At 43.6% G+C, this 19,029-nt stretch overlaps 1 long non-coding RNA gene across 1 annotated transcript in view; it reads left to right on the top strand.

Annotated features, from left to right (window-relative positions):
• Positions 1–3,005: 3,005 nt before the first annotated feature.
• The window catches only part of LOC120639825, a 33,625-nt gene continuing 17,601 nt past the window's right edge, over positions 3,006–19,029 (top strand). The window contains exons 1-8 of the long non-coding RNA XR_005661686.1: positions 3,006–4,099; positions 4,209–4,353; positions 9,871–9,968; positions 10,217–10,627; positions 12,346–12,483; positions 12,569–12,652; positions 12,972–13,129; positions 13,220–13,291. This is a non-coding gene — a long non-coding RNA (uncharacterized LOC120639825). The remainder of the gene's footprint in view (positions 4,100–4,208; positions 4,354–9,870; positions 9,969–10,216; positions 10,628–12,345; positions 12,484–12,568; positions 12,653–12,971; positions 13,130–13,219; positions 13,292–19,029) is intronic.

The following is a 19,029-nucleotide window of genomic DNA, read 5'->3' as shown; positions in this document are numbered from 1 at the left end:
CCCTGGTGTAGGCCTATGTTAATAGGAAAGTCAGTGGTGTTGCCATCACATGTTCGGACAAACGTCGTCGCATCCTTGTACATATCCTTAATGAGGGTAATGTACTTAGTTGGGACTTTGTGCTTCTCCAAAGCCCACCACATGATATTTCTCGGTACTTTGTCATATGCCTTCTCAAGGTCAATGAAGACCATGTGCAAGTCCTTCTTCTGCTCCCTATATCTCTCCATCAATTGTCGTATTAAGAAAATCGCCTCCATGGTTGACCTTCCAGGCATGAACCCAAATTGGTTTTGGGTCACACTTGCCACTCTTCTTAGGCGATGCTCGATAACCCTCTCCCAAAGCTTCATCGTATGGCTCATCAGCTTAATCCCATGGTAGCTAGTACAACTTTGAACATCGCCCTTGTTTTTGAAGATAGGTACTAATATACTTCTCCTCCATTCTTCCGGCATCTTGTTTGACCGAAAAATGAGATTAAAAAGCTTAGTTAACCATACTATTGCTCTATCTCCTAGGCATCTCCACACCTCAATGGGAATACAATCAGGACCCATCGCTTTACCTCCCTTCATCCTCTTCAAAGCCTCCCCGATCTCTACCTCCTGAATTCTCCTCACAAAACGTCTGTTGGTATCGTCAAAAGAGTCATCTAACTCAAGGGTAGGTCTCTCACTCTACCCATTAAACAACTTGTCGAAGTACTCTCTCCATCTATCCATGATCTCCTCATCTTTCACTAGCAGTCGATCTATCCCATCCTTAATGCATTTGATTTGGTTGATGTCCCTTGTCTTTCGCTCGCGGATCCTAGCCATCCTATAAATGTCCTTCTCCCCTTCTTTCGTGCCTAGCCACTGATACAGGTCATCATACGCCTTACCCTTTGCTACACTCACATCTCGCTTTGCAACCCTCTTCGCTAATTTATAGCCCTCGATGTTGGCTGCACTCTTGTCAAGGTGGAGGCGCTTGAAACACTCCTTCTCCTTAATAGCCCTTTGCACCTCGTCGTTCCACCACCAGGTGTCTTTCCCCTCCTATTTGCCTCCCCTACTCATGCCAAACACCTCTGAGGCCACCTTCCGAACACATGTTTCCATCTTTAGCCACATGTCATCTGCGTCTTCTCCTTCTTCCCAAGGCCCCTCACCTAGCATCCTTTCCTTAAATGCTTGTGCCGCTTCCCCTCTAAGCTTCCACCACTTTGTTCTCGCAATCTTGGCACCTTTGTCCCGGTGGACACGTACCCGAAGACGAAAGTCCGCCACCACAAGCTTGTGTTGAGGGACAACACACTCCGCAGGTATCACCTTACAATCTAAGCAATCACGTCTATCCTCCCTCCTAGCAAGGATAAAGTCGATCTGGCTCGAGTGTTGTCCACTACGAAACGTCACAAGATGGGATTCCATCTTCTTAAACACGGTATTTGCTATCAACAAGTCGTAGGCTAATGCGAAGTTCAACACATCCTCCCCCTCTTGACTCCTGCTACCATACCCAAAACCCCCGTGCACTCGCTCGAACCCTACATAGTCGCACCCACATGGCCGTTGAGATCTCCTCCTATGAAGAGTTTCTCGCTGGTAGGCACGGTACTAACCATGCTATCTAGATCTTCCCAGAACTGCATCTTGGTACTCTCACTAAGGCCTACCTGAGGGGCATAGGCACTGATCACATTCAAAACCGAATCTCCAACTACCAACCGGATTAGGATAATCCGGTCGCCTTGCCTTCTAACCTCTACGACTCCATCCTTATGGCTCCTATCAATCAAGATGCCTACACCATTCCTACCCGGAGTTGCTCCCGTGTACCAAAGCTTGAAGCTAGTATCCTCGACCTCCTTCACCTTCTGGCCCTTCCATTTAGTCTCCTGAATGCATAGAATATTTACACGCCTCCTAATTGCTGCATCAACTAGCTCTTGCAACTTCCCGTTAGGAACCCTACGTTCCAGCTACCTATACAAATCCTAGTTGGCTCGGCTAGCTTCCTTACCCTTCACACCCGTCGAGGGAAGTGCGAAGACCCTTGCTCATTTCTCTCACGGCCGACGAGAGAGAAAATTGCAAAAATGGGACTCGAAACAATGCGCTTCGCAAATTTGCCATTCCAAACATCGTCTTCGTAAAAACGGAACTCCAAATGTTAAGCACTTGATTATACTGCCATTTGAGGTATTTTCCATCTTTTATTTTTTTCCTTTTCATGTATTTGGGAAGGAGAAATGACCTTTCTGCCCTTCCTCACTTGTGCATGGATTTAGAAGCCGAGCTTTCACGGACAGTCGGCCGCCACCGCCATCATTGGGGCAAGCACTGCCACCGCCACAAACGAACATGGGTTCCCATCGGGAAAAAAATATCATCATCTACCGAAAAGCAGAGCAAGCGCGAGGAGTGGGTGAATGGATGAAGAGATGGCCTCAGCTAACAGCCATGGTGGTGTACCTGCTTATTCTTCCTGGCGATGTGCCAGATCCTCCAGCACAAGTTCTCCAGGTGGTACGTAGTTCCGTTCCTGGCTACTGCGCATCTCCACCACCTGCGCAGAAGCCGGTCAGGCACATGTTCTCGAGCGAGGAAGGGAAGGATCGAGCAGCCGGAGAACAGTGGGCGCGGGCAGGGCAGCGCCGCCCTCGGCCATGGCTAGGAGACCGGCATCCGGCGTGGCTAGGAAAGCGGCATCCGGCGGCTGGGCGCTAGGTCAGGACTCACGAGCGCATCGAACAGGATCGGAATGGGAGTAGGATCGATCAGAATAGATACTTAATCTATGCATAAGGGCAAAAGAGACATTTCATACTCCAAATACATGCAAAAGAAAAAGACAAATGGTGAAAAATACCCCAAATGGCAGTATAATCAAGTGGCTCATGTTTGGAGTCCCGTTTTTATGAAGGCAATGTTTAGAATGGCAAATTTGCGAAGCGCATTATTTCGAGTCCCCTTTTTGCAATTTTCTCCCGACGAGAAGGTATGTACGCTCTCCCTCTGATTGAGCTTCCCTAGTCGTCTGTCGCTGCAATGGATGGGCGGATTGATGTGGTCGCTGAGATCTGCAGCAGCAGTCACGAGATAAATGAGCTGCTACCTTGCCTGATCCCCTCCCTGGCTCCACCCTTGTTTCTCCACCCTGGCTCCGATGGATTTGCTGGTTGTATTGGAACGGAAGGAAGGCGTCTCTCTCCCCCCTAGATCCAGCCTCACGGGGAGCTCATGGCATGATAGTGTTGGGCTTCATCGGCGCTAGCAAATCGGCACAGCGTGGTGTCGAGATCCCCTTCCATTCCCCGATCTGGATCGCCGGAGTCGAGATGTTAGGAGGCAGAGATCAGAAAGAGTGGCAAAATGGTTATCTGTTGTTTGTTGTTCATGACTCGATTTTATGTTGAATTCGTGGTCCATTGTCTTCGATTGAGGCATGTTAGGGTTCAATTTTGGGGATTCCTAATCAACATGTATTTGTTGTCCGAATCTGATGGCAGGTGGTGTCTGGCAAGTGATGTTTGCTTCTTTTACTGTCGGTGCTGCTTGCTTATTTATTCTTGTTTATGTGTGCTGTCTCAATTTAGGATGGATTGGTTGTGGCTGTATGGCACATTTTGTTAGCTATTATAGCTAGTTATAATGATTCATGGCTTCATGCTTTATTGATGTAGTATAGTGGTGCCTCTAGTAACGGGTTCACTAATTTTATTGGTGAAGATATGGATATGGTTTGGCAGGACTGCAGGACCATGCAAGTATCCATGCTTTATTGTGTCTGTAGCCTGATTACACTCAATCTAGAGTAGCTTTGTTTGTAGTTCTCAACATAATAAGTTTTCAAATTTGATTAATGAGAGAGGCACTATACTTTGACCTCGAATCCACTTGTGAGAAATTTGTTTATTACAAATTATTTTGTGTTTCTATTTGAAGCAATTTTTTATTAAACTCGAGACAAAATGATGGATGTCGAGCACTAGCAATCTAGCATCATTCCTATGTTAAACTCATTTCTATATTTTGGACTAGACTTATGCTGTTGTAGCCTTGTAGGTACCAATTACTCTTAATTCAATACACCTGTTCACATATCACTTGTAGGTACCAATTACTCTTAATTCAATACATCTGTTCACATATCACGTATAGTTGCAGACATGACACTGTCACTTCTTTCAAACTTGTTCATGGCATTTGTGGCTGTAGATCAATGTCATCTATGGGAACAAACTTGTTGCATTTGTCATAGCCGTCAGGTTAGTGTTGGATCTGGCTGTCACGGCTGCTGCCTCCTTGCCATTTGGTTGTGTTTGTCACCTTTTGAGCTTTTCCAGATCGATCTGTTCATCAGGTTGGTGCTGTGATCTGATTTGTGTTCATCCAAATATAAGTCAATTTTTGTTCTGGATTTTTTTTATCTTGTATTTGCTTTTATTCCTTTTTTGACATTCATGCCCCATCTCATCCAGCTTTTCTCCGGTATGCTTGACCTACATTTTTTTATTGGAATACATGAGCTATGTGAGAAGACTTAGTTTGTGTCGGGTAATTTTTTGTTACTCACTTGTAGCTGGATGGAGGAGCCAATTATCATGGTTGATGTTTTAGAAGCAAAATTGTGTAGGACTTGTTCAACATGGCCTATGTGTTCCAATGATTTTTTTAAAAATCAACTGTGTTCAACAGATTGTTTATCTGTCAGTTAAATTCACGAGCTGTTGAATTGGGTTAGGAGTGTTCATAATTGTCTCTAGTGCATTTGTTGGAATCTCATATACCTTTGTTTCTATCACACTCTGACACTCATGAGAGGTTTTAACAGGACTGCCTTGCCTATGTGCAATAGCGTGAACTCACATGAGTTGTTAAATGTATTTTGATTTTGTACATAACTTCACACCTGTGTTGGACTTGGTTTTCTCTTCTCCTTTCCTGCCGTTTCTTCTTAGTCTACTCTTATTTGTTGTGTAATGTACACTATGCAGCTATATGTATTACTGAGTTTAAACTTAAAATCATGAATAATCTGTACTAACATTGTACCTAGGCATGCAAGTGTAAATCTTTTGTTTTAATTTGTAATTTCTTAAAATTACCATGGCTAAATTCTTATAATTTTTTTCTTTAAATCTTTTGTTTTATTTTGTAAATCTTTTGGGGTATTGGGTTTTATGTAGGTTCTTGTACAAGATGCAAGGCTATCTGTAACACCTCCGGTGTTTAGCACTGTTTAAAACTGCAATTAACAGTTAATAACCAAATTAATTAAATCAGGATTTTCATATACGTATACGTGTATGAGGTTATGTGTAAGGGTACGCGTGTAGTGACCTATAAATCGCTGTAAATTTCAAATCAATCCATTTTCTGCCTGTGAAATTGAATAGGCACCTTTTCCTTGTCTTAATAAACAAATGATTAGTTGGAGACTAGGGGAGAAAACAAAATTTTTCAAATGAAATGATAAGTCATTCGAATCACGGTTTTTGGAAATTCAAAATAATTTTTGAACCATAACTCGATTGGAGTTTTGCCCAACACAAAAGTTGCAAACCTTTGAATTTCCTACAACTTTGGTGTTCACTTTTTTTTGAGTTTCAATACAAAAATTTGAGTTATTTGGAGTCAAACTCGGTTGACCCTCCTCCCTTCTCTTTCTTCCTTCTCTCTCTCCCTCCTCTGTTCCTTCTCTGGCGCCACGGTAGGGTGGGCAGCGAAGCCCCGCTGCCCGTGCGATGCCGCCTGCTGCCGCGCGCCAGGACACCACACGCCACAGGAGAACGACGAGGACGCGACGACAACCAGAGCTGGAACGGAGGAGCGTGCCTTGCCACCTCGCTGGAGTGCGCACGCCCCCGGGCCACGCTGCTGCCTCGCCGCCTGCCCGCACGCTACCCCGCCATCATCGTCTCGCCATCGTCATGCTGCTGCCACCACGCTGCGACGCCCCTAACCCTCCTCGCTGCTGCCCTAGACCCGGCCATAACTCTCGCTCGGCGAGCATGCCACCGCGAGGCCGCACACGCGCCGAGTCTCTCTTCTACTACGCCCCCCTCCTGCCGAGCTCCCCCTCCTCATTTGCTTCGCCAAGAGGCGTTCCACCCTCCCGCTCCACTCCCCTTCCCTCACCAGGCCGAGCCGAGCCGTCCCTGGGCCAGAACGGCGCCGCCGCCCCACCATTGCTGCCGCTGCTCGAGCTCCACCGTGGAGCCCTACTCTCCGCCCTTCCTTGGTCCCAACTGAACCCCGGAATGGGCCATCCTCGCCGCCCCGAAGCTCGACCCGGCTGTTCATCCCCATCGCCGCCGGCGCGCCGCCGTCGTGGACAGAACCACCGTCGGCCGCCGCCCGCCGCGGAACTCCCTGCTCCGCCCCTCCTCGACTCAAATTGACCCCCAAACTTGCTTCCTCGTGGTCCGCTGAACCTCCACGGCAAGCTCCCCACCGCCCAGAGCCGCTGGAGCGGTGCCGCCGCCGTTCGCCACCGCCGGCGAGCCGCTGTTCCGCCGCCGACCCCGTTCCCGGCCGCCCCCGACCTCGACAAGACCACCTCCGAGTAGCTCTCGCCTCCCTTTTGCCTTTCCCCCACCTAACCCTCACCGCCGGCGAGCTCCCTCACCGGGAACCAGCCCGCCGCCGCCTCCTCTGTTCCTGGCTCCGGCCAGGGGCGTATGTGCGAGCCCCCAAATCTTTCCAGGGGCCTAGATGCAAGATCTCGTTTTCTTTTCTTTTTGTTTTAAAAAAACAGTGAATTTGTAAATTTGTTTAAAAATCATAGAAAAATCAGAAAAATACAAACTCAACTGTTATGGAATCCTTGCAAAGAGATCTACAACTTTTGTTACATTCACTTTTTCATTTGCTCAATAGTTTTTGCTTTATTTAAAACACAAGGAAAATATAGCTTTTATTAGATCTCAAGTTAAATGCATGATCTGTTGGCCATTTTTTGTCAGTGTGTTACATGTTAGATTCATAGCCTTGTGTAAAAGTTTCATAGTCAGTTATCATGCCTAGCTATAGATTTACTTAGGTCTTGCTTTATGCCTAGATTAAATAGTTTTATTTATCCAAGTTGTTCTGATATGATTCATGAACTGAAACTTTTAGAGTTGCTCTATATAGAAGCATGTTTTCTTCAGAAATTTTTTTCCAATTTTTAGTTAAGTTGAACTAGTCCAAATAGTTTATGTTAGGAAGAAATGTACTAAATCATGAAAAATAGTTCCTGTACCTGGAAAAATTTAATATTTTTACTACAGTCTTTACATAAGTTGCGAACCATTTTTGTAAATTTTAAGGCTCAGAATCTTGGTATAACAGTCTGTGGAATTTAGTTTTGATCCATGCAGCTATACATTGTGCTATTTTTCATGCCTTGTGTAATGCTTAGTTAAATCTTAAATTTTTACAGTAGACTTACCATAAGTTGAGGAGCACTCAGTAAAAATTTTAGCATCTTTACTTGTAGGGTTTGTTCTGTATAAATGAATCTTAATCCTAGCAGTAGCTGTTTAATGTATTTTTAATAATTAATATGCTCAATGAAAATAGCTGAAAATTTTATGGCAGGTTTGTACTTAAGTAATTGACTCTCCATAAAAATTTCATCTTTAGGAGCTGTACCCATCAGCTGTTTGGAATATTCCATGCTTGCACTTGAAAATAACCTTTCTAAAAATAACAAAACCCTCACTTACTTAATAAGAGATAGTCAATCTAGATAATACTCTATAAATGATTGCCCAAGGAGATGTAAAGAAAATATTTTACAACTCTATAGTGAATTCAATTATGTTTGTTACCATCACCACAACTCACGCATATGCATTCATGTAGATTTGACTACTCTCGCTGACGGTACGTACGAGCTGGTGCCGGACTCCGAGAGTGAGCAGCGTGAAGCTCAAGTTAATCTAACTGAAATTACTGAAGACCTGAACAAAGGTTCAGAAGAGCCCAAGGCTAGCTCCGCTCAGGAAGGCAAGCCCCGGAGCATGTCCCGTCTATTTTTAAATTTATGCAACTTATTGTTATTCCTATCTACTTGTGCATTTAAGTTTATAGGAATTACTTGGAACCCTAGTTGCATAACCTTAAGTACCTATGTTTGAATACTAGCATGTATAGGTCGCTAGTTGGCTATGCTAATGGTTCGGTAAAAGTCGAGTGATTTCCTGTCACTCGCGAGAATTATATGAGTTGGATGTTTACTACACACTGCAATATAAGGTTTACGGGCCGGGTTGTTGTACTTGTGATACCTCGTCTGTTTAGTGAAAATGGATAAGGCCGCGGTGTGTGGTAGTGGTGGTTAAGCGTTTGAACATACTAACCACATGCCGAGAAATATGGTAATCGGTAAGCTTAAGTACCTGATCGGCCCGGGGAGTGGACTTTTCCCTCACCCTCTTTGAACGTTGTTTCTCATGCGGCCACATGCGGGTGCAAGCGTGGTCACGACCCGGCATCGACTGTGGTGTGGGGCTCTTGTAGTCGAAGGGGGTGACCCTGATCCACGAGCCGGAAAGAAAGGGGAAATGTTGCGTGGGGACTGGGTTCCCATGCGTGTGCTTAGGTCTGCCTGGCCAGGTTAACAAATTCGATTCGAATCGTCCGCCTCTCACGGATATTGGGACTGCTTAACCCTTTTGCCACATAGAGTAAGAAGTGGAACAATGATGATGAGGAATATGGTTGAATGATGAAAAATAGTTGTTTTTCACCATGTATGCTATTGGACAGATGCTAATGTAGAATGGCTAATCGAACTAGAACTTGAAAGTTAAAATCGGAAAATAAGGACTTACTCTTTATTGTTTTTCGGCAAAAACAAACCCCTCAAGCCAAAAGCCTTGCATGTCTAGTTAGAGGGCTAAGTATATCCTAGTCGGGTAAGCCTTGCTGAGTATTAGTATACTCAGCCTTGCTTGTGGCTCAACTTTGTTTCAGGTGATATGTTTGAAGATCAGATAGCTAGCTTGACTTGGCCGTGTACTTTACCCCCTGGTTGGTCGGTGGAGTGGGATTCGACTCCGGCCAACGATGACAACGCCGAGTGATGTCATGTACGGGCTTCATCATGACATCTTGTATCGTCGTTTAGAACTCGCTTTATTTCCGCTGCAGTTGAACTCTGAACTACTTTCAGTTTGAACTTCAAGTACCTTTCTGAGATTTCGAACTTGGTTTGTAATAATTAAGTTAAGACTCTGTAATGTAATGGATTTGTGAAATGTTGTACTCTCTGGACTCATCTTCGTGTGGGTTGCATGTAAGCTTTGGGTTCGATCGACGCTCAGGTGGATTCTTCAGGACTTTACTCGACAGCCATGCGGATTACTCCGTTTGAAGTGCGTGTTAGCCGGGAATACCTTTAGGGTGATGGTTAGCGCACTTGAGCCGGATTAATTTGGGCGGTGCTGCCACACTATCCAATCAATGACGACGTTGGATGCATCCCCAAGAGAGGGAGCAGAGCATCCATGCGAACACTTTAGGACCTTTATTTCTCTCTTGTCTAGTAGAATAATTATTTTCTTTATTAGATATAGTTCTTATGACAGTCTTTCTAATAAGCAACATGATGGTTATATTCATGTGCAATGTTTTTCTCTTGGGAGGAGCATCAAACATTGAATTTTGTTGAGAATTTCCTGTAGTTCTACCTCACAGTTCTATCTATTTATTCACAATAACTGCACCATGCGATTAGCATGATTCCTGTGATGCTTTAGATTTTATCAAGTTGTTAATTTTCCTGTGCTAGATGGGAGGATCGATTGCCTAAAATGTTGTAGCTATATTCTGACAGCTTGTTCCCGTCTCTAATTATGTTTCAAGCTGTTGCTTGTATTTTTTTTTTCAGCTGCAGCACAAGACGTGGACATACACAAACTTACACTCGATGTGAGGCTTCTAAGTGCCATACTCCAGATACTCAATATGTGTACTGTGTTTGTGGAGGTACATTGTTTCTCTAATTTGCGAGCTGAGTAAGGGAATGTGTAGCCAGTCAGTCATGTACGTTTGTATGAAATTTGTGTACAGTCAGTCATGCATGCAAAGAGAGAGTGGGAGGGTGGATTGAGTGCGTTCTGGGGTTTTCTTCATTATCCATTGAACTAGTTTGATCTATGGTGAGGCATGTTAGGGTCCAATTTTGGGGATTCCTAATCAACATTTGTTCTTTTCTTGTGCAAATTTGATAGCAGGTGGTGTCCAGCACCCAGATGTTTGATGCTGTTTTCAAGGAGTGGGAAATGTGATTTGAAAGATGTAGTCAATACAGTAGCACTGACATTCTTCTGCAAGCGCAATATTTTCCCTGGTAAATCACCAGTAAGACGTACCAGATTATTGGTACCAGTGTTGAAACTCTAACTTTCTTGTCTGTCCATTCTTTTCCTCGATATTGACATGTGATTTTCACATTGTATTATATTTGTGAGATATAATAGACAACCTGTATAGTACATTCATTAATTTTTCAAGTGTTGCGGTGCTCTTGTTTCTTCGTGTATACATTTCCTGAAAGGTTTGGGAGCTAGCAGCTGTGCTCGCCAAGTGCTTGATAAATTCCATATTTCCAAGCGGCAGGAGACAAGTAGGCTACTTGTTGATTGGTATACCCATCATGCATGACTTTCTCTGTTCGCTCTGATGGTTTTTTTCTTGTCTTCATTGTAGAAATAAAAATTAATAGCCGAACTGGCTGTCCAGTTGTATTATGAGAGGCCTTGCTCTCTAGTATTCATAGGAAAATTTTCAGACAATGATTATCCCCTTTATGATGCTTCAAAGTTGTCCTTGTCCATGTTTAACTTTAAAGGTACTCACTAAGTTTGTATATGTCTTGGCTAGCAATAATCTTTGTATTACTACAGAAATAATCTTCTTAAGCCCTAGCATTAAGAATTGTAGTCCAACTATGAAAAAATTATAATAGTATGTTATGCTGTAATTTTATAAATTTTTTTGTCTAACTACAATAATTTTCCTTTCTTTACCGGTTTCAATCTTTCCCCAAGCAGCCCCTTATGTAGTACCACTGCAAAATCCATGTCTAGGTACCATTAGAGCCCACCAAATCATTATCGGAAATGTTGGCTATTCTTGATTATACAAAATCTGAACCTTATTTTGTTGATTATGCAAAATCTGAACCTTTTAATTTTAGCTATGTCGAGTTATGTCAACCTTGTTTATTGTACAATCTAAACCAAGTTTAGTCTTTGTTTATTCATGGACTTATTTTGTTTCCTGTTACTATGTACTTGTTACCTGATATTTCTAGCTACAAGTGATCTTTCTAGCAGTGGATTGAGTGTAGGTGTAGGTGTTGGCTGTATGGCAATTAGACAATGTAAGTGTTGGTTGTAGAGCAACATATGGTTGTACATAATTAATACTATAGTTTGCCCCTTGTAGCATGTATTTGTTTTCCACACCTATCTGATTTTCTCAAGTCGTGTAGTACTATTGCATAGAGCTGTACTATTGCATAGAGCGTTTTAGTCAATATAAACTCACTTTTCAATATGCTACTACATGAATGAATGTTTTTTCTTCTAGTCTTTCCTATCCCTTCTATTGGTTTACTCATCCGTAGATGAAAACTTCTTTTTATTGAAACTTTGATCTGCAGTCCTGATATCATGCATTTAGCAATCAAGTAAATATGAAAACATGGCCTGAAATTTCAGAATTCTTATACTATAATTACACCATCATTTAGTATTGTAATTGTCTAGTTTTTTACTGTAAAACATAAAATTGAGCATGATTTTCTATTTCAAATTTACCCAAGCATTTTATTCTGACCTTTACTTTCTGGTATTGTAGGAGCTAGGGACCATCATGGCCATTAGCATCTTCCACTAAGGCATTCTTTTACCGTTCTATATGTAAGAGAACAAAATAACACAGTAAAGACTAGTCTTTTACTCATGAATCTATAGGCTTGAAGGTAGGATATGGCTGGTCTTTTACTCATGAATCTATAGGCTTGAAGAACAACTTCACCATTGACTTTGATAAAGTAACACAGTTAGACATCAACAAATTGTAATACAAGTGACTCATTCATATACCAACTAGGTAGTAGATTCATCTTTGAATGAACCTTTGGAAGCAATGCATATATGCTGCACTAAGACTTAAGATTAACTCTGATCTGGTTTCAGTTGAAGCAGTAAGTGGGCAAACGTGTTAAATTAAGCCTTTGTAGTTTGGTCGCTTTTTGTGTGCTCACCATTCCAGATTATAATACTCTTAAGTATGTTGCTCATTAATTGATATAATTTAATGTGTTTTTTCATTGGTTTTGAACTACATTTCACAGGAACTAAGAGAGCGGATCAAGCCATACTTTTTGCGACGCATGAAAAGTGAAGCATTCCTTGATAGTGGTGCATCAGAAGAAAAAACATTAGCAAAGAAGAACGAGCTAATTGTCTGGCTGAAGTTAACGGCTTGCCAGGTTTGACTCTAGTGTCATTCTTGTAAAAAATTGCTTGAGCTATTGGTTAATGGATGTTTTGCTGATGACCTTTCTCTGGGCGCAGAGGAAGTTGTATGAAGCTTTTCTAAAAAATGAGTTGGTTCATTTAGCTGTACAACCAAAGGGATCACCACAGGCTGCAATCACAGTAAGATCACCTTCAAAGCTTTTTTTTCTTTATAGTGATACTGTTTACCTTCCTCTGCCTACACGTTTTCTGTTCATTTAGGGTCTTGAGGTCCAGTTCTTCGATTTTCTCATCATATAACATGTCCTTTTTTGTGGTTGGGTGGGTTCGGTGGGTGGGTGCACATTCTCTTGTTGCTCAAAAAATCAAGTTTCGTAGGCATATAAAAAAGTTTTTTGGGCATGTTTATTGATTATGTTACGTACATTTTTATTCTCTCCACAAATATTTAAGAAAATATGCGATCACCCACTACTATTGACTATGAAAGCTGCTGAAGGTGTCTTGGAAGAGATGGATTAAATGCTCTGAATGATCGAGACATAGGAATGGTAGAAAAAAATGGCCATGAACCTTGCAGATATGGCTTATGACGATGCCGCACTAGAAGTTGGTCTGGATGTCTCATGCAAACTATCAATCATCATGTCCTTATTGGTAAGTATTATCGGACACATGCCTATTTTGGTTGTAACCTATGTATTGGCCCTAATGTTAAGTTAAAATAAGTAATATCTGATGTCTCAGCGGAAGCTTTTCAAAGAGGGGCATCATGTTTTAATCTTTTCGCAGACCCATAAAATGTTGAACCTTATTCAGGTACGTATTTGCTTTTTTGTGTGTGCTTCACCCTGCCTTAGCACATTTGCGCATGACACTTGTGATTTTTAGATTACATTTCTTCTGCACATCGATAAGTTGCTTTTTAGATCCATTGATTCCTTTGGAAATAACTGGAGTCTCAATGCACATGGATAAGCTCCATAACTGGACAAGGACATATGTATGGTTAGTTGCCTTTTGTAAATGTTTAGTGAACTAAAATACATGGACTCATTACTATCACCAAGCTGAAGTTGTAACATCACATCCTGTTCCAGTTGTCTTTGAAGCTTTAATACTCTCATTGGTTATCACTGCTGCATCAATGTAGAGCTTTCGTTTCCCCCTGGTAGCATTTTTTTCTAGAATACGCAGGAGAACTGCGCATCATTGTATTAAAAGGAGAAGAAGAGTCTTACATAGACTCACACACAGACACACTCAAAACGCACACAGAAACACACACATCCACACACGCACAAGGAAAACAAAAGAAACACACTCAAAACGCACACAGAAACACACACATCCACACACGCACAAGGAAAACAAAAGAACACAGGAACACCTCCTGTTCAGAGCACCAGAGACACAATTGAGACCTGACCAAAGTGTCAATGGTTAGCCAACACCCATGGTGGTGAGCAGGGACAGGCCCTTGGCTCCTGACATGCTCCACAGATGGGCTTCATCCTTTGCCATGACCAGGGCTGCAGCAATGCTGGGTGTAGCACCATTAAAGACACAATCATTCCTATGCCTCCAAATGGTCCAACTTCCTAGGATGATCAGTGAGTTGAGTCCTTTTCGCATGTCACCAGTGACCGATTGATCAGCTTTTGACCACCATTCATCAAAGGAAGTGTCACAAGGTTGAGGGGCAAGAACAGCTAGGCCGACCTGTCGGAGCAGGTCAAACCAAAACTGTCGGGCAAAAACACATCCAACCAGGAGATGCTGGATATCCTCTTCAACTTGATGACAAAGTGGGCAGCGTGCTGGGTGGGGAAGATTTCTTCTGGCTAGGCGGTCTGCTGTCCAGCAACGCCTGTGAGCCACTAACCACATGAAGAACTGACATTTGGGAGGGGCCTAGGACTTCCAGATTTGTTCATAAGGTGTAAAAGAAATTGCACCCTGACATAGAGCATCATAGGCTGATTTGGCTGTGTATTGTCCTGAAGAAGATAACCTCCAGATGTGCTGATCTAGTGTGGCAGTACCGCCCAAATTAATCCGGCTCAAGTGCGCTAACCATCACCTTGAAGGTAATCCCGGCTAACACGCACTTCAAACGGAGTAATCCGGCAGGGCTGTCGGGTAAAGTCCCGAAAAATCCACCTGAGTGTCGATCGAACCCAAAGCTTACATGCAACCCACAAAAAATCCACCTGAGCGTCGATAGAACCCAAAGCTTACATGCAACCCACACGAAGGTGAGTCCAGAGAGTACAACAATTCACAGATACATTACATTACAGAGTCTTAACTTAATTATTACAAACCAAGTTCGAAATCTCCGAAAGGTACTTGAAGTTCAAATTTGGAAAGTAGTTCAGAGTTCATTGCAGCGGAAATAAAACGAGTACTAAACAACGATATAAGATGTCATGATGAATCCCGTACATGACATCACTCGGCATTGTCATCGTTAGCCGGAGTCGTATCCCACTCCACCAATCAACCAGGAGCTAAAACACACGGCCAGGTCAAACTAGCTATCTGATCTTCAAACGTATCACCTGAAAACAAAGTGGAGCCACAAGCAAGGCTGAGTATACTAATACTCAGTAAGGCTTACCCGACTAGGATATATTTAACCCTCTAACTAGACATGCAAGGCTTTTGGCTTGAGGGGTTTGTTTTTTTGCCGAAAAGCAATAAAGAGTAAGTCCTTATTGTCCGATTTTAGCTTTCAAGTTCTAGTTTGATTAACCATTCTACATTAGCATCTATCCAATAGCATACATGGTGAAAAACAATTATTTTTCATCATTCAACCATATTTCTCATCATCATTGTTCCACTTCTTACTCTATGTGGCAAAAGGGTTAAGCAGTCTCAATATCCGTAAGAGATGGACGATTCGAATCGAATTTGTTAACCTGGCCAGGCAGACCTAAACACACGCATGGGGAATGCAATCACCCACGTGACTTTTCCCCTTTTCCCCCGGGCATGAAACAGGCCCACCGCCCTAGGGTGCCCTGCAGCCGTGTGTGACCAAAGACCAGACAGTGGGGAGTATGTTCCACGGCCGGTTCCATCAGGTACTTAAGCTTACCGATTACCATATTCTCGGCATGTGGTTGGTACGTTCAAACGCTTAACCACCACTACCACACACCGCGGCCTTATCCATTTTCACTAGACAGACGGGGTATCACAAGTACAACATCCCCGCCCGTAATCCTTATATTGCAGTGTGTAGTAAGCATTCAACTCCTATGAGCTCGCGAGTGACAGGAAATCACTCGACTTCTACCAAACCATTAGCATAGCCAACTAGCGACCTACACATACTAGTATTCAAACATAGGTACTTAAGATTATGCAACTAGGGTTCCAAACAATTCCTACAAACTTAAATGCACAGGTAAATAGGAATATATAACAGTTGCATAAATTTAAAATAGGTAGGACATGCTCCGGGGCTTGCCTTCCTGAACGGAGCTAGCCTTGGGCTCTTCTGAACTCTGGTTCAGGTCTTCAGTGATTTCAGTTAGGTTAACTTGAGCTTCACGCAACTCACTCTCGGACTCCAGCACCAGCTCGTACGTACCGTCAGCGAGAGTAGTCAAATCTACACGAATGCATATGCGTGAGTTGTGGTGATGGTAACAATTTAATTTAATTCACTATAGAGTTGTAAAATATTTTCTTTACATCTCCTTGGGCAATCATTTATAGAGTATTTTCTAGATTAACTATTTCTTATTAAGTAAGTGGGGGTTTTGTTATTTTTAGAAAGATTATTTTCAAGTGCAAGCATGGAATATTTAAAACAGTTGATGGGTATAGCTTCTGAAGATGAATTTTTTGTGGAGAGTCAACTACTCAAGTACAAACCTGCCATAAAATTTTCAGCTATTTTCAGTGAGCATATTAATTATTAAAAATGCATTAAACAGCCACTGCTAGGATTAAGATTCATTTATACAGAACAAACCCTGCAAGTAACGATGCTAAAATTTTTACTGAGTTCTCCTAAACTCATGGTAAGTCTACTGTAAATTTCTTAGATTTAACTAAGCAATACACAAGGCATGAAAAATAGTACAAAGTATAGCTGCATGGATCAAAACTAAATTCCACAGACTTTTATAGCAAGTTTCAGAGCCTAAACTTTTACCATCATGGTTATATACTCAAAGTTAACCCCTAGAAAAATTATTAGAATTTTTCATATGCAGGAACTATTTTTCATGATTTAAGGTATCTATCCTCACCAAAAATCATTTGGTCTAGTTGGATTTAACTAAAAATTATCAAACTTTTTCTGTAGACTCTGGGAACGAAAATACAAGTACTGTATAAGTTTGAACCCATGAAACATATCATAACAACTTAGATAAATAAAACTATCCATCCTAGGCATACATCAAGATTTAAATAAACTGATAGCTAGGCATGTCAACTATCCACGAAACTTTTACACAAGGTTATACATCTAACATATAGCCCCCTGACCAAAAATGGCTAACAGCTCATGCTTGTAATTTGGGATCTAATAAAAGGTATATTTTCTTTGTGTTTTAAATGAAGCAAAAACTATTGAGCAAATGAAAAGTGCATGTAGCAAAAGTTGTAGATCTCTCTGCAAAGATTCTAGAACAGTTGATTTTGCATTTTTGTGATTTTTCTACGATTTTTAAACAAATTTACAAGTTTGCTATTTTTCAAAACAAAAGAAAAAGGAAATGGAAACTTGCATCTAGGCCCCTGGAACAAATTGGGGGCTCGCACATAAGCCCTTGGCCGGCGTTGGAACAGAGGAGGCGGCGGCGGGGGTTTCCAGGCGAGGAGGAGGCTCGCCGGTGGCGGGGTTGGCATCCAGGGGTGAGAGCTCACCGAGCTCTACCTGTGGGTGGGTGTTGTGGTCGACGGGGATGGCCGGAGCAGGGTCGGCGGCGTAGCAGCACGGCCAGCGGCGGTGGCGAGCTGCAGCAGCGGCGCTCCGGCGGCTCTGGGCAGTGGAGGTTGGGTCGTCGAGCACCGGTGGGAGGTGGGGGAGCACGTGGGCGAGTCAGTTCGGGTCGAGGAGGGGCGGAAGAGGGGGTTCCGCGGCGGGCGGCGACCGGCGGCGGATCTGCCCATGGCGGCGGCACCCGGCGGCGATGGGGAGGGGCGTGGCTTGGTGGTAGAGCTTCACCGTGGTGAGGAGGTCCCGTTCTGGGGTTCAATTGGGACCGAGGGGTACTGGAGGTAGGGGCTCCACGGTGAGCTCGAGCAGCGGTGCCAATGGCGGAGCGGCGTCGCCATTCCGGCACCGAGGCGGCTCGGCTCGGCTTGGGGAAGGAAGGGGAGTGGAACGGGAGGGTGGAATGCCCTTGGGCGAAGCAAATGGGGAGGGGGAGCTCGGCAGGAAGGGGGGGCGTAGAAGAAGGGAGCGGCGGCGCGTGCACGGCGTGTGGTGGCGTGCTCGCCGAGCGGCCTTGATGGCGGGTCAGGGCGTAGCGAGGGGGTTTGGTGGCGTCGGTGGCGCACGGTAATGAAGGCTGGCCGCGGTCAGTGGCTCGGCAGGGCACGACCGGCTTGTTTGGGCACCACGGCGGCGTCGCAGCGCGTCGCCGAGCGCGTGTCGCAGCATGCTCGTCGACGGTAGGCTCGACGGGATGGGGGAGGGGAAGGTCAGCGGGCGTGCGCACTCGAGCGGGGGAAGGAGTCAGCGGCGCGCCCAGGCAGCAGGCGCAGCGAGCTCGGCAGCGGCGCAGCGAGCGCACGCGAGGGCGTGCTTGAGTGTCTGCGCGCGCAGAGAGGGGAGGGAGAGCGAGGGAGAGAGAGAGAGGGGAGAGAGAAAGGGAGTGGAGAGAGAAAAAGAAAAGTCCACGGTTTGACTCAGTTCAAACTCAAAATTTTCAATTGAAACTCGAAAAATTTTAAACACGAAAGTTGTTCAAAATTCAATTTCCTACAACTTTCCTTTCAGGCAAAACTTCGTTTGAGCAACGATTTGAAAGTTTAAAATTTGAATTCAAGTTTAATGAACCCACTGTTTTACGGGGTTTTCTCCAAAATTCATGTTGTAACTTGAAAAACTTTGAATACGAAAGTTGTTTATCTTGTCAAACTCTACAACTTTCGTTTTGGGTAAAAGTTCATTTGAGCCAAGGTGTGAGAGTTGACTTTTTGGTGTATTTAAACGGAATTCGGGCTTTTAAGCAATTGAGAATTTGGGGGGGGGGTTAACGTGTCATTTTATGTTAATTGCATGTTTTAAACAGTGCTAAACACTGAAGGTGTCACATCTGGTGGGACTTGCTGCAGCACCACCCCTTCGATGAGATCCCAAAGAACCAAGTATTCCATCACTGCATCACTTGACAGCTGCCCTTGAATGTCTTCCAGCCACCTCTGATTTGTAAGAGCTTCCAGTATAGTCTGTTTGTTTGCCCTCCTTTTAGGCACTACAGCAGCTACCTCTAGTGCAATAACTTGTATGCTTTTTCCATCCAGCCAATTATCTTTCCAGAAAAGAGTGGAAGCACCATTTCCAACAGTTGTAATGACAACAA

This window comes from Panicum virgatum, chromosome 7K (assembly GCF_016808335.1).
Source record: "Panicum virgatum strain AP13 chromosome 7K, P.virgatum_v5, whole genome shotgun sequence".
In the NCBI taxonomy this organism is placed as follows: domain Eukaryota; kingdom Viridiplantae; phylum Streptophyta; class Magnoliopsida; order Poales; family Poaceae; genus Panicum; species Panicum virgatum.
Note: the sequence above shows the minus strand (reverse complement) of the source record. Positions and strands in the feature narration are given on the sequence as shown.